The sequence below is a fragment of the Coregonus clupeaformis genome, chromosome 3, assembly GCF_020615455.1.
Source record: "Coregonus clupeaformis isolate EN_2021a chromosome 3, ASM2061545v1, whole genome shotgun sequence".
Taxonomy (NCBI): domain Eukaryota; kingdom Metazoa; phylum Chordata; class Actinopteri; order Salmoniformes; family Salmonidae; genus Coregonus; species Coregonus clupeaformis.
In genome coordinates, this window is record NC_059194.1 from 29,658,239 (window position 1) to 29,673,490 (window position 15,252).

Here is a 15,252-nt window from a genome sequence, read left to right on the forward strand (position 1 = left end):
AATAAGTTGAATCAAGGCCCTTAATCTGTGCTCTTTTTTTAGGCTGATGTACGCTACTACCCCTCCACAAAGCTACGGGTCAACGATGACCAACACCAGCTGCTGAACAGCATCATGACCTCCTTGACTGCCAGGGTTTCTAGATGACATTACGAAACTGAAAGAACTGTTGATGGTGGTAACCAAGCTGTTAATGGGGGTAGAAGAACAGCTTGCCACTGTCATGGGGCTTAACTTGGATAGCAAGTTTTGTTTAGACAGATTTCAGGGATCTGATGATGACATTAGATTTTGGATAGGCTTTTATAGCTATGGGGCACTGAAAACCTTCTACACAAATATGTTAGTCTGAAGCTTCCAACTTGGTCTACTGTGGCAAAATGGGCATACCAGAGTTGGTAGAGTTGGTGGCCATTGCAAGGTTACGCATTCATGTCAAGAGATTAATGGGCAGGCTTAAGCAGTGACATATACTTGGAAGGAAAGTCCCACTCACTTACTGGAAGCACAAAAACATATTTCAACCATGTGCTCTGCTAATACTATTCTGGCCTCCTCTTGTAGACTGAAGGTGTGGTGTGCCGGTGTGGTGTGCATGATTTCACATCATTCAGTACTACGGTGTCTGGCATGTCTGGATATACCCCTACCCAAGGTAGCTATAACCAAATACAATGATTTCACATCTCTAAGGTCTCCCATACAATCTTGTTTAACAATATTTTGCTGCAAACAGTTTAATTCATCATTGTGGTTGGAGAGACAGTAACCTGGTGGTGGATGAGGAGATCAAAACCTTCCTCAACAACCGCAGGTTCTCCCCGGCTATCGTAGGATAGGTCACAAATACATGCATCTATTCTGCTCAGACAACTTTTAGTGGGTTAACTGTTTTTAATCTGTACTGTTTAGGGCACAAAGCTGTGATATTGCTTGTGGAGATGTTACAGTAAAATGCAACATTTGGATATTGACTGAAACATTCTGTACACTATATACATTTATAAATATAAATTGTAATAGGTAATATAATAAATAGAAAATACATGAACAATTTCCAAAACGTGTCTGGTTCGCATTTCATTTTGGACCTAGAGTGAACTTCATAAGTACTTGTATAGTAAACTAATTATAATCATCACTGCTGAATGCATTCAGGTTGGCACGTCTGCATTTTGCCAAAAAATGATTGTGCGATAAGTGCAGGAACAATGTACTCACTGTGGAAGTTTAACAGTTTCCCTTTCAGTTTCCCCAAACATCACCCTGACCATTAGCACATCCTCTACAGAATTTGTGAACACCACAAACTCACACCACCTTCTCTGGGTTACTGCCATCTGTACTTGATGGTAGTAGGAGTGGTTTTGTTTCATGTCATTTTACATTTTACATTTTAGTCATTTAGCAGACGCTCTTATCCAGAGCGACTTACAGGAGCAATTAGGGTTAAGTGCCTTGCTCAAGGGCACATTGACAGTTCACCTAGTCGGCTCGGGGATTAGAACCAGCGACCTTTCGGTTACTGGCACAACGCTCTTACCCACTAAGCTACCCACTAAGCTACCCACTAAGCTTACCCACTAAGCTTCATGCAAACAATGGTATCGACTTCATGCAGAGGAAATGACTGCTTACTGCCATTGACCTGAACCGCCTGTACTGGGGACAGGTCTCTGCAGGAGTAGAGACATTTCACCTCCTCCAGTCCGTAAGATTCATCCACACAGGACTCATCCTTCTCAAGTCTGTCAGGACTGGCTGCCAGCTGGCCGTTCTCCAGATCAACAAACAAGCCACACTTATATACCCTTACTGCAGCCCCTTCCTCTTGTTTCTGTCAAACATCTCTACTGCCTCATCCTCATGCTCCACTCCACACTCTCTAACCAGGATGTCCTGATGTACAGTAAGTGATGCTCCTGATTAACCCTGCACTCTGCTCTTTTCCTGCACATCTCTTGGCTAAGCTTGCTGATATCCTTCCTTTCTTGTTTTGGAACCAAAGCCTGTTGTCACCTACGAATACAGTGAACACAATTTTTGATGGACACCAAATGGCCATGGTACATAAAGGTGTGTCTTGCATTGTCACGATCGTCGGGAACCGAGGACCAATGCGCAGCGTTGAATGCAAACATATTTATTAAATCTGAAAGATAACACGAACAAAAACAACAAAACGATAACGTGACGTCCTTAGCACAAACACAACCTACTAGGAACACGGAACAAGATCCCACAAACACTGAAGGAAAACAGACTGTTTAAATATGGTTCCCAATCAGAGACAACCAGCAACAGCTGACACTCGTTGCCTCTGATTGGGAACCACTCTGGCCAACATAGAATTACAAGACCTAGAATGGAAAACAAAGAGCACAAAACATAGACTCTACACACCCTGGCTCAACATAAAAGAGTCCCTAGAGCCAGGGCGTGACAGTACCCCCCCCAAAGGCGCGGACTCCGACCGCGCCAACAGAACACCACAGGGGAGGGACCGGGTGGGCACTCCGCCTTGGCGGCGGATCCGGCTCTAGGCATGATCCCCACTCCCTCTCTAACCCCCCACAGTACCCCTGGTCCGGTCTGGCCCTGCTGGCCGGAGCTGGACTGAACACTGGTGGAGCGGATTGCTCTAGCTCCAACGTGGAGCAGCTGACCGGTACCGGACCAGGCACCGGTGGAACAGGCACGGGCCGTGTCGGACTGACGACGCACACCACTGGCTTGGTGTGGGGAGCAGGAACAGGCCGAGCCGGGCTGACGAAGCGCACCACTGACTTGGTGCGGAGAGCAGGAATGGACCGGGCCGGGCTGGCGACGCGCACCACTGACTTGGTGTGGGGGGCAGGAACAGGCTGGGCCGGGCTGACGACACGTACCACAGGCTCGATGCGAGGAACAGGAACAGGCCGGACCGTACTGGGGACACACACCACTGGCCCTATGCAGGGATCAGGAACGGGCCGGACCGGACTGGTAACACACCCCAGTACCTCTCGCCGTGCCTCCACACTTTCCCTCTCCTCTGTGACCAGTGGCCCCCTTAACCTGGCGGCATCCTCTGCAAACCCGCTGGACCGCTCCATCGCGGCCTCCTGCTGCCCCGTCGTCCATGGCGTGAGCCCCCCCCCTAAAAAATGTCTGGGGGTCTCTCCTCCCCGTGGGCCAGGCCTCTATAGTTCTCGCCCAACTCTCGCTCTTCTGCTTCCAACTCCAGGCTCTCTCCTCCTCACATGGCTTGACCCAGTCGAGACTCTTCCTCCACTGTTCCCAAGTCCACCCTCTCTGCTCTTCACTAGGCTTGACCCAGTCGAAGTTGCCACGGAGATCCGCTAGCGATTCCCCTGGCGATGGCTCCTGGACACGCTGCTTGGTCCAGTTTTGGTGGGATCTTCTGTCATGATCGAGGACCAATGCGCAGCGTTGAATGCAAACATATTTATTAAATCTGAAAGATAACACGAACAAAAACAACAAAACGATAACGTGACGTCCTTAGCACAAACACAACCTACTAGGAACACGGAACAAGATCCCACAAACACTGAAGGAAAACAGACTGTTTAAATATGGTTCCCAATCAGAGACAACCAGCAACAGCTGACACTCGTTGCCTCTGATTGGGAACCACTCTGGCCAACATAGAATTACAAGACCTAGAATGGAAAACAAAGAGCACAAAACATAGACTCTACACACCCTGGCTCAACATAAAAGAGTCCCTAGAGCCAGGGCGTGACATGCATGATCTACTACACAGCGCTACTGTGTCCTAGCTAAATTCCCAACCTGCCCCCATTTCAATCATGGCCACCTTATCATCCCCCACATTCCTAATTGGCAAATATCACTCCTCATCTTTCCACCTGATAACTGATGTGTGGTGAGCATTCTGGCACAAAATGGTTGCCGTGCATCGCCCAGGTGGGTGCCACACATTGGTAGTGGATGAGGTGTGTTTCCCCCTTAGTATGTAAAGCGCTTTGAGTACCTCAGTTGGAAGAATGGCACTATATGAATCCAATCCATTATTATTATTATCATTATTATTGTGTCTGGCAACTCTACACCTGAACCACAGTGCAATGTGCCTGCTATGTCTTGTCTTATTGAATAGTTGCTGGTCTGCATTGCACTGTGGTACAGGTGTGTAGGTGTCATGACAGAAACAGTAGAGGTTAATCATTTTTTATCATGCAAGCCACACTTTTATGCACCTTATCCATTATGCATCTCCAAGAACTGTTTTAAATTGGTCAATTATCCCTGTGTTGGATGTCAAACTAAATGGAGTTCACTAACCTGTAACTTCTGAATCACAGCCTCTTCTGGAAGTTGCTGAAGAGAGGGGCTCTGGTTATCAATCTCAATCTCTCCTTCGCTGTCAGTGCTTGAGTTCAGGATCTGATAGAAGAAACACATGTTGATATTTCATCACTTTAGTTAAAAAGATACTTGGGATTTTGTCAATAAGGTCCTTTATCTACTTCCCCAGAGTCAGATGAGCATTGGCTCACAAAACTACCTCTAACTTCTGTGGTGGCAGAATTTAGAGTGAGCTGTTGTAACTTCTCAAGGGATATGTTCTGTGTTGGACTGTGATGTTATGCCTTTTATAGACTCCTGGTATGTCTGCACCCTTAAACAAGGCCATTGTGTTCCGGAACTGTTGCTTGTATAAAATAACTGCTGTGTGAACAATATGATTGTAATGTCACCTCCCACTATATAAGGGACATGTAACCACTTACTCTTTGAGTTCTTCCCTGTGAAATCACCCCCGCAGCTGCTTGATTAAAGATGTTTCTATTATACAATTAAATAGTCTCTGCCTTAATCTTTGGATCGAGTTTTCCACAACATTTGGTGCCGTGACCCGGATGAGATCGAATGGACTTTTTGACCCATTTAGCTCGGCTTGTACCCAGACATCCCTCTGGCCACAACTAGAAAAGGTACATCTCTGTGAGGGATTGTCTGTTTTCCAGCCAAGCCTTAATGGTGAAAGAGCTCTTGTCCTCCTCATCCACTAAATGTTGGGGTTCAATTCCCCTGTAATAGTGAATCTGGCCGGTTAACATTGATCAATGGGAGCACAGGGGTGTCTCTAATAGTAGGGATTGGTTTTCCTACAATCACGTGAAAATACTGTTGGGTCAGTGTAAAATACTGTTGGATCAGTATAGAATACTATTGGATCAGTACTGTACCCACGGTTTCTCGAGCAGAATGAGATAAATATTTTTCAAGTACTCTGGGATGGCGTCTGATGCGGAGGGGGTTAACGGCCCCCTGGTATCAGCATATGTGTGTGGGTTACCAAAGAAGGTCTCTGAGCTACTCAAACAAATTACTCCAGGTTGGCAGGCTAAAACCCTACCGGAAGTTACTATCCTAGCTCAGCATTGCATGGAAACTATAAAAAATGTATCCATCAAAACTGACAGTCGCTTACAGGCAGCTCAGCTACAGTTTCACATAGTAGGAGTTTTTCAACCTGGGGGCAGTGGTCGCGGCGGGGGACGGGGTCGCAGCCATGGGCGTGGCAGGGGTGGTAACAACGGAGCAGCCAGAGGGGATAGAGGTAGGGATAGGAATGGAGATGAATGCTTCTTCTTTTGTCACGACCCCACCCACTGGAAAAATGAGTGTCCAAGGAGATAGCTCAAAATAGGGATGCCCCTTAGGGGAAACAACATCTTTAATACAGCAATGCTTACAGGTAAAAGTAGACCCATCTGGGAAAGAAATTCCTATGTTGGTAGATATGGGAGTCACTACATCCACTTTTGGTAAAGGTACGGGACTTGACCTACCCCTAACCAATGAAACTTTAAATGCTTATGGGATTTCCTCAAACACGGTAGTACATTTTGAAACGAAACCCATGTTCAATAGGACCAATGAATGTTGAACATGATTTGATGTATTCACCCACTCAACCGTTTAACTTGTTAGGTAGAGACTTGTTAACTAAACCTAATGCTACAATTTATTGTACCCCGGATGGAGTTTTCGTTGACATCCCAAACTATGAGGTCTTGAACCAATGTTTAAGTAGGTAGGCAAATTTAACCACTCCCCCAGGAGGAGTGGGGGTCTGACACTGCCTCCCAGTCTTTCCTGTCTCAGGTGCCAGAAACCTTATGGACAGAGCATTCCAATGACAGTGGACTGTTAGGCAGTGCTAGCCCAGTTACAATACATGTTGATCCTAGAAATAAATTCTAGTCTCGAGAGCTACCTTAAAAAGGAAGATCCCTCCAAAGTTCCTCTCACCTTCTGAATTGGCTGATGTATTTTATAATTTGGGTGTATTACATATTAATCTCAAAATAATAGACATTTAAAGAGTGTGAAGCAGAGAGTGAATATCCAATGGAAATGAGTAATACATTTATACAGTAAAATTTTTAGGGTAGACTAAAATGCAAACAATGCCTTCCAATAAGGAGAAAGTAAAAGGAGAAAGTGGCATCCTGGTGAGCAGAAGTATGATTCACTTAATAGAATACGTTTTTGTTAATCTGACGTGACAATTTCCAATTATTATTTCTCAATTCGATAGTTTGAATACCAGTGATTTTAAGTAAGAAGGAAATGGAATCTAAAACAATAATCTGTTTCCATTACCTGGAACACTGTCCAAAATGTTGAAGAAAAAGAAAACGCTGATAAGCCAGCACCAACTTTTTAAAAGCCCTAGCAGATGTGTTTAACAACAGGTTTCATATTTTGACAAGTTGATGTCCCAGGGACCGAAAGTACAGAACACAAGCCATACGTAAATGCAACAGGTCTAGATGATAAGATTACAAGTGAGAGGAGCTCTGGGATTGTTTACTTTAGAAGGTACTGTAGTACCGAATATTGCATTCTTAGGACTGATTAAGATGTACCATAGCGAAAATGAAGTACATGTTTATTTTCTCTTCCAGGACTGATGGAATGTCCACTACCACGTTTTCTGATGAGTTGAACAATGATTCTGTATCTCTCCCTTTGAAAGGCTTCCTGAGCCAGGTGCCTTGGGAGAGCAGTTAGTGAGACTCTGCAGTACTATAAAGAATAAAGGTACCCGGATCCAGCTGTTTAGGGAGCTCCCAAAGTAAGTAAGGCCTGGCCATTTGTTTTTGCCCTACGTTTTACCACACACACAACCCACAGTTCTATACAAATTAATATTTGTTAGTGCTGTTAATACTGTGTCTAATTTATTGTGTGGGTTTTTCTATTTTCTTTTAGTAGGTTCTTTACAAGATAAAAAGGATCTACCTTAAAGGGCACACAAATGAAATTTACTGAAGTATCTATTGTCTGAATTTAGCTTGAGCACACGTAAGTTCTCCTGATGAGAAATGTACTAAAAAACCCAATGTGAACCTAGTATAGAGGATGTTTTAAATATTTTAAAACAATGAGTATGAAGTACAGGGAAAGGAAAGGGAAATAATAGACTCACTTGATGGTGTTGAATGACCTCTGACCTCTGTCCTGACTTTCTGGTGAGGTCTGATCACCCTCTCTAGAAAGATCAGTGACATTGGTTGAAATGTAAATATAATATGTAAACGCTGATAAGTATGAAGAAGTGTATTGTTGTTGATACGAATCGCACCAGATTTGTATTTACAGTATATCCCTTTTCATTTTTTTACCCTTTATAATTTATCAATAGTTCTGATTCGGACAGGCGAGAAGGAGAGAGACAGAGCGTGGTGTGAGGGAAACCTGTCTCTAGTCTATTTGACTATTCCTTTTCTTATGGGATAAAATGATTTCCTTATGGAGTTATCAAGGGTTGTAATTCTAACTGTATTTGTTATGTGGGCAGCTTGTCTCTCCCTTTTCTGTTTCCCTTCCTCCTTGTTTTGTCCCCTCTGTGTCTGTTGTATCTGTATGTGTGTTTGTCCCCTTTATGTGGGTGTGTCTGGAGTGGATCAGGGGGCGTGCTCAGGATCTGCCTCTCCTGTGCAGCTGCGGGTTGTTTCCAGTGATTCCTGCCTACGCAGCTGCATCCTATTCTCTAATCAACCTGCACTACTAATTCCGGGGCATGGCTCTCCACCGGCGCCAGATCGTTGTTCTTACCAGAGCGTTTCGGACATTCCTCCCAACCTGCCTGCCTTCCTGCCGGTCGGCCTGCCTGCCTGCCTGCCTGCCTGCCTGCCTCAGCCTCTCCTTCCTCCGGAGCCGACTAGCCCACTCTGTTCCTTTACTTCAGTTGTTTTTGGACTAAGACAATTTTAACTTTTATTAAATATTTTTGTTTCTTCCACTCCCTTTGTCGTGTTTGTTTCTCTGAGTGCTGGGTTGAACCATAGCCTAACAGAACGATCTGGCCATGGACCCAACAGAGAGACAGCACGGGGCAAACGAAGACAGCTTCCAACAAGCTATCCAGGCTCAAGGAACGTTGCTAGGACAGCATGACCAACTGATTCGGACTCTTTTGGAAAATAATCATCAACTGCTGAACCAGGTGACTCAGTTAACTACACAAGTCTCTAAATTGTCTGTTATCAGTTCTCCATCTCTCTCTGACCCCCAGTTTGATGCACCCCAAGTTGGTTCCTCGGACATGATGCAGGCTTCGTTCCATCGGGAACCCCCTGTCACGTCGCCTGAACCGTTCAATGGAGAATTGGACAAGTGCCGGGATTTTTGCTTCAGTGTGACTTGATTTTTCGGCAGAGACCACTGTCATTTTCTACTGATTCCTCTAAGGTACATTATGTTCTGGGGCTGTTAAGAGGGAGAGCTCTGGTTTGGGCTGAGGCTGTGTGCTCAAATCAAACTTTGACTGGATTGACTTTCGCTGATTTTTCTGCTAAATTGAAGACTGTTTTTGACCATCCTGACCATGTGGGTAATTCCTCCAAGATACTTTTTAATTTGAGGCAGGGTTCTAACAGTGTGGCTGAGTACTCTATTGAGTTCTGGACTTGGGCAGCGGACTCCAAGTGGAACAATGTGGCACTTCAAGGAGCATTTCTAAACGGTTTGAATGAAGCCATTAAGGATGAACTGGCTGCTCGTGACGAGCCACATGATTTACATTCTCTCGTTTCCCTGTCCATTAAGCTAGACAACCGGTTGCGGGAGAGGCGTCGGGAGAGAGGCGGTCGGCCGCATCTAGGAGGACGAGTTCCCCAGCCTTCAACCACTCGAGTCTCGCCTCCCCGGAGCCGGCAGCTTCTTATTCCTGATTCCATCCCGAGCACAGAGGAGGAACCTATGCAAGTGGGTCGAGCTCGACTACCTCCAGCAGAACGGCAACGGCGCCTCCAGGCGGGTGAGTGCCTGTACTGTGGAGACGCCACACACATTCTGGCTACATGCCCTAAGCGGCCAAAAGACAAGGCTCGCTCGTAACGGTGGGGTCTACTTGCGAGCCCAGAGTTAGATCCTGAACCCATCATTCCCCGATTACAAGTACCTGTAACCTTACGTTTCCAGAGTCATTCCCTGCCACTCTCAGCTCTCATAGACTCAGGTGCAGAAGACAACTTTATTAGCCACCAGTTCGTTACACAAGCTCGTATCCCCATGGAGCCACTACCTACCCCCATTCGGGTCACAGCCCTTGATGGGCGCCTCCTCGCGGAGATAACTCATCAAACCACCCCCGTTTCCCTAGTGATTTCTGGCAATCATTGTGAAAGCATTCAGCTAAGAGTTATGTCTGGCTCAGCTACCTCCCTAATCCTTGGCTTCCCCTGGTTGGCTCTTCACAACCCACAAATTGATTGGACACGTCACACCATTCTCAGTTGGAGCACTAACTGCCATTCAGAGTGCCTTAGGTCAGCGGTTCCCCCCACTAAGTGTAACCCAACTCATCCCTCAGCTCCTCTTGATCTGTCATCTGTCCCCAAAGAATACCATGACTTAGCGGAGGTTTTCAGTAAGGACAAGGCTCTGTCTCTACCACCACATAGGCCTTATGATTGCCCTATTGAACTGCTTCCTGGTGCTCCCTTGCCCTCTAGTCGCTTATACAATCTGTCCCGACCGGAAAGAGAGGCAATGGAGCAGTACATTGGTGATTCTCTGGTCTCGGGCATAATCCGTCCCTCGTCGTCTCCTTTGGGTGCAGGTTTCTTTTTCGTGGAAAAGAAGGACAAGTCGTTACGCCCCTGTATCGATTTCAGGGGTTTAAACAACATAACTGTTAAAAACAAGTATCCCCTTCCACTCATCAACTCTGCTTTTGAACCTCTGCATGGCGCCACAGTTTTCTCCAAGCTCGACCTCAGGAACGCTTATCACCTTGTCCGGATCCGTAAGGGAGATGAGTGGAAAACCGCTTTCAACACTCCACTGGGACATTTTGAGTATTTGGTCATGCCCTTTGGGCTCTCAAACGCCCCTGCTGTTTTCCAAGCCATGGTGAACGATGTTCTTAGGGATTTTTTGAACCGTTTTGTCTTTGCATACCTGGATGATATTCTTGTTTTTCCAAGTCACCCGAGGAGCATGAGTCACACGTCCGTCAAGTCCTTCAACGGCTCTTGGAAAACAAGCTGTATGTCAAAGCAGAGAAGTGTGAGTTCCACAAACAGTCTACATCGTTCCTTGGTTTCATCATTGAGAGCGGGCAGGTGAAGGCGGACCCCGAGAAGATCCGGGCAGTGACGGAATGGCCCATACCCACCACCCGTAAGCAACTTCAACGATTTTTGGGCTTTGCTAACTTCTACCGTAGGTTCATTAAGGGTTTTAGTAAAGTGGTGGCACCCCTTACTAGACTCACATCCCCAAAAGTCCCTTTTCTGTGGTCCCCTGAGGCGGAGCAGGCGGTAGGGGTTTTGAAGGAACTGTTTTCCACCTCCCCTGTGTTGATACACCCCAATACCTCTCTGCAGTTTGTTGTGGAGGTGGACGCGTCGGACTCAGGTGTGGGAGCCGTCCTCTCCCAGCGCTCCCCCACTGACCAAAAGCTTCACCCCTGTGCTTTTTCTCCAAAAAATTGTCACCCACAGAACGGAATTACGACGTTGGAAACCGAGAACTGCTGGCGGTCAAGCTAGCACTGGAAGAATGGCGGCACTGGCTGGATGGAGCTGAACTGCCGTTTGTGGTCTGGACAGACCACAAGAACTTGGCTTACATCCAAGCCACTAAGAGACTCAACTCACGCCAAGCCAGATGGGCCCTGTTTTTTAGTAGGTTTAACTTTATTCTTACATACAGACCGGGGTCAAGAAATGTTAAACCAGATGCTTTGTCCCGCCAGTTTGCTGACCCTTCGGAGACCAGCGAGCCTGAGGCAGTCCTGCCTTCCTCATGCGTCGTGGCGGCTGTTCAGTGGGAGATCGAGTCTCTTGTGAAGACTGCACTTGCCACGGACCCGGGACCGGGTGATGGACCTCCCAACCTACTCTTTGTTCCCGAGACGGTCCGGTCTCAGGTGTTGCAGTGGATTCACACCTCCCGTTTTGCTGGTCACCCTGGGATGAGACGTACGTTGACGCTGCTTAGGAGACATTTTTGGTGGCCTTCAATGGAAACTGACGTTCGGGCTTTTGTGGCAGCCTGTTCAACCTGTGCTCGGGGCAAAGCCTCCCATCAGTCCCCCTTCGGGGCTGCTGCTACCCCCTCCCAGTTCCCAGCCGTCCCTGGTCCCACATAGCCATGGATTTTGTCACCGGCCTACCCAAGTCTGAAGGTAATGATACTATACTTACCATTGTGGACAGATTCTCTAAATCTGTTCACTATATAGCATTACCAAAATTACCGTCTGCCAGTGAGACAGCGGACCTCCTAGTCCAACATGTATTCCGTCCCCATGGAATACCTGTGGACATCGTATCTGATAGAGGCCCACAGTTTACTTCCCCGTGTTTGGAAGGTTTTCTGTTCTGCTTTGGGTGCTTCCGTTAGTCTGTCCTCAGGGTTTCATCCCCAGACCAACGGTCAAACAGAAAGAGCCAATCAAGACCTCGAAGCAACCCTTCGTTGTGTGGCTGCTCAACATCCATCATCCTGGGCCAAACATCTGCCTTGGATAGAGTACGCCCCACAACTCCCTCACCACCTCTGCCACTGGTCTTTCACCCTTCGAAGTTACCATGGGTTATCAACCCCCTCTGTTTCCTGCTCAGGAGAAGGAATTGGCTGTTCCTTCGGTTCAGGAGAACCTCCGCCGCTGCCAGAGAGTGTGGCGCGACGCTCGGGAAGCGTTAGCTTCGGACCACCGACAGGAACAAGATGACAGCGGATAGGAGCAGGACTCCCGCACCTGTGTTTCATCCTGGTCAAGAGGTTTGGCTGTCGTCTAAGAACGTACCTCTTCGTACCAAATCACGCAAGCTGTCTCCTCGGTACCTGGGTCCGTTTGTGGTGGAGTCCATCATTAACCCCGCTGCGGTTCGTTTGAAGTTGCCTTCAGCCATGAAGATACACCCTACTTTCCACGTCTCCCAACTGAAACCTGTGTCCTCCAGCCTTTTGTGTCCGCCGGCTGTTCCACCTCCACCTGTTCGTCTCATTGACGACCATCCGGCCTACACCGTCAGTAGGCTACTGGACTCTCGGAGGCGGGGTAGGGGTCTCCAATACCTAGTCGATTGGGAAGGTTATGGACCAGAGGAGAGGTCTTGGGTCCCTAAGCGTTTTTGTGTTGGATCCTCAGTTGATCACGGACTTCCATCACGACAACCCTGACAGGCCTGGTGGGTCGCCAGGTGGCGACCATTGAGGGGGGTACTGTTATGTGGGCAGCTTGTCTCTCCCTTTTCTGTTTCCCTTCCTCCTTGTTTTGTCCCCTCTGTGTCTGTTGTATCTGTATGTGTGTTTGTCCCCTTTATGTGGGTGTGTCTGGAGTGGATCAGGGGCGTGCTCAGGATCTGCCTCTCCTGTGCAGCTGCGGGTTGTTTCCAGTGATTCCTGCCTACGCAGCTGCATCCTATTCTCTAATCAACCTGCACTACTAATTCCGGGGCATGGCTCTCCACCGGCGCCAGATCGTTGTTCTTACCAGAGCGTTTCGGACATTCCTCCCAACCTGCCTGCCTTCCTGCCAGTCGGCCTGCCTGCCTGCCTGCCTGCCTGCCTCAGCCTCTCCTTCCTCCGGAGCCGACTAGCCCACTCTGTTCCTTTACTTCAGTTGTTTTTGGACTAAGACAATTTTAACTTTTATTAAATATTTTTGTTTCTTCCACTCCCTTTGTCGTGTTTGTTTCTCTGAGTGCTGGGTTGAACCATAGCCTAACAGTATTTGCTGTTTATTTTTATTTAACCGGCAGTGCTGGGTTTTTTTGAACACATTAATCTTGGTGTTAGTCATGTGTCCAAAGGGGGAATGGTAAGTGCTTGTAGAAAAGAATGGTACACATCCGAATTTACTACGATCGCCGCACAAATCTGTGCCCAATGTTTAAATTGTCAAGAAAACAACGCAGGAAAGCAAGTACCGACCTCTTTGTCAAGCCTACCAGTCCCCTGGGGCCCTTTTATAGATATGCAAATTGTTTTGTTCACATGCCTGCCTGTAAAATAAAATAAAATATATGTCGGTAATGGTTGACAGCTACTCTAAATGGATTGAAGCCTTCCCCACATCAAATGAGGAAGCAAAGACTGGCTAAGTGCCTGTTACAAGACATTGTTCCAAGATTCAGTGTACCACAAAGTTTAGATAGCGATAGGGGGACACGTTTCACCTCAAAAATAATAAAGGAACTGTGTGACATGATGCAAGTTAAGAGGAATTTGCATGTACTTTTTCACCCGGAAAGTTCTGGACCTGTAGAACGCTATAATGGCGTTCTGAAAAAGAAACTGGCAAAAATATGTGCACAAACAGGACTCACCTGGGTGGATGCGCTACCCATAGCCTTGTTTTCAATGCGTTCCACCCCAGTCAGGAAAACTGGCCTCAGTCCACATGAAGTACTGATGGCCCGTCCCATGAGGACCCCTGCGTCACCACCAGCTGCAGTCCCAGATCTGCATCTGTTGGATGACACTATGATGAAGTACTGTATAGCTCTGACTAACTGTATTTGAGCTGCTCACTTACAGGTCTCTGCTGCCCAAACTCCCCCAGACGACCGTCCCCATCACAATCTCCAGCCCTGAGATTGGGTAGTGGTCAGGAGGCACGACAGAGGTAAATAACCTTTGAAACCCAGGTGGAAAGGACCACATCAGATCACCCTCAACACCCCAACGGCGGTAAAGTGCTTAGGGAAAGACACCTGGATCCACGCCTTCCACTGTAAGCAAGCAGCAGAGCCAGAAGAAGATGTTACTCCTTTTACTCCTACAACTCAGTAGGGGCACTCTGCTTACCCTGGGACTCGCAGCCATTATGGCTGTGGGCATCGTCTGGGTGGTAGCAGACTTCGAGCAAGAGGCGGGTGAACGTGCTAGTAATCTCTCCCCGACCTCTCTGCTTCAACGAGGCACAGCTTCCACAGGGGGAAGGCCAGAAGTAGATGACCCCGCTGACCTCAACCTGGACCCTGGTGACCCCGCCGACCTGACGAGAAGAAAAAGGGGACATGAACATTCTGGGGTTTTCCCCGGGTCAAACACTTTCTTACAATTAGTGTAGTATCTGAAAAATGTATAGCTTTGGCTGAGGTTTTCATATTGTTGGTTAAATGAACTTTACTCTGCCTTGCTGAAACATCTGGAAAGCATTACTATAGGGGCCCCCTGAAATAGAGGACACTTGGATATGTGAGAGGCCATGGATTGGTCTATCTAAAACCACCCATCTTATGTTACATAGGATATATACCAGGTTTTGAACAAAGGACGGGGAGAGCTATCATATTTGAGATTGGGTTTTGTGGCTCTCCAGACTCTGCAGAAGTCTGTAAATTGATGCTGTAATCTATGATGTAATAAAAGTTATAATCAAGTACAGTGTCAGCGGATTCCTTGTCAACACAGCATATCAGCATCGTTGTCTCGACACCACATTAGCTAGTAATGTCTCTGTACTACAGAATGTATCAGATTGTTGGGTTTGTGGATTGTTATCAGACAGTGCTGAGACTGCCATTACTAGCTGCACCCCTCTGTGCTTATGAAATACTGATGTGGACCAAAGCAAGTAGCCTTACAGACAGAGAGCTTGATTGGGTGGAGGATAGGTGTTTTATATAAAAATATTAGATTTTTTGATAATCCCACCTCTCTGCCCAAGTAACCCATTACCCTGGCCTACTCTCCCCCAGGTTATTTGTGTTACAGTTGAAGTCAAAGTTTACATACACTTAGGTA

At 47.1% G+C, this 15,252-nt stretch overlaps 1 long non-coding RNA gene across 1 annotated transcript; it reads right to left on the reverse strand.

Moving 5' to 3' along the window:
* Window positions 1-4,139: 4,139 nt before the first annotated feature.
* LOC121546756 lies at window positions 4,140-14,494 on the reverse strand. Its single transcript, XR_005996409.1, has 3 exons — window positions 14,311-14,494; window positions 13,830-13,971; window positions 4,140-4,413 (listed from the first exon to the last, which is right to left on the reverse strand). It is a non-coding gene; the product is annotated as an uncharacterized LOC121546756 (long non-coding RNA).
* Window positions 14,495-15,252: the final 758 nt, after the last annotated feature.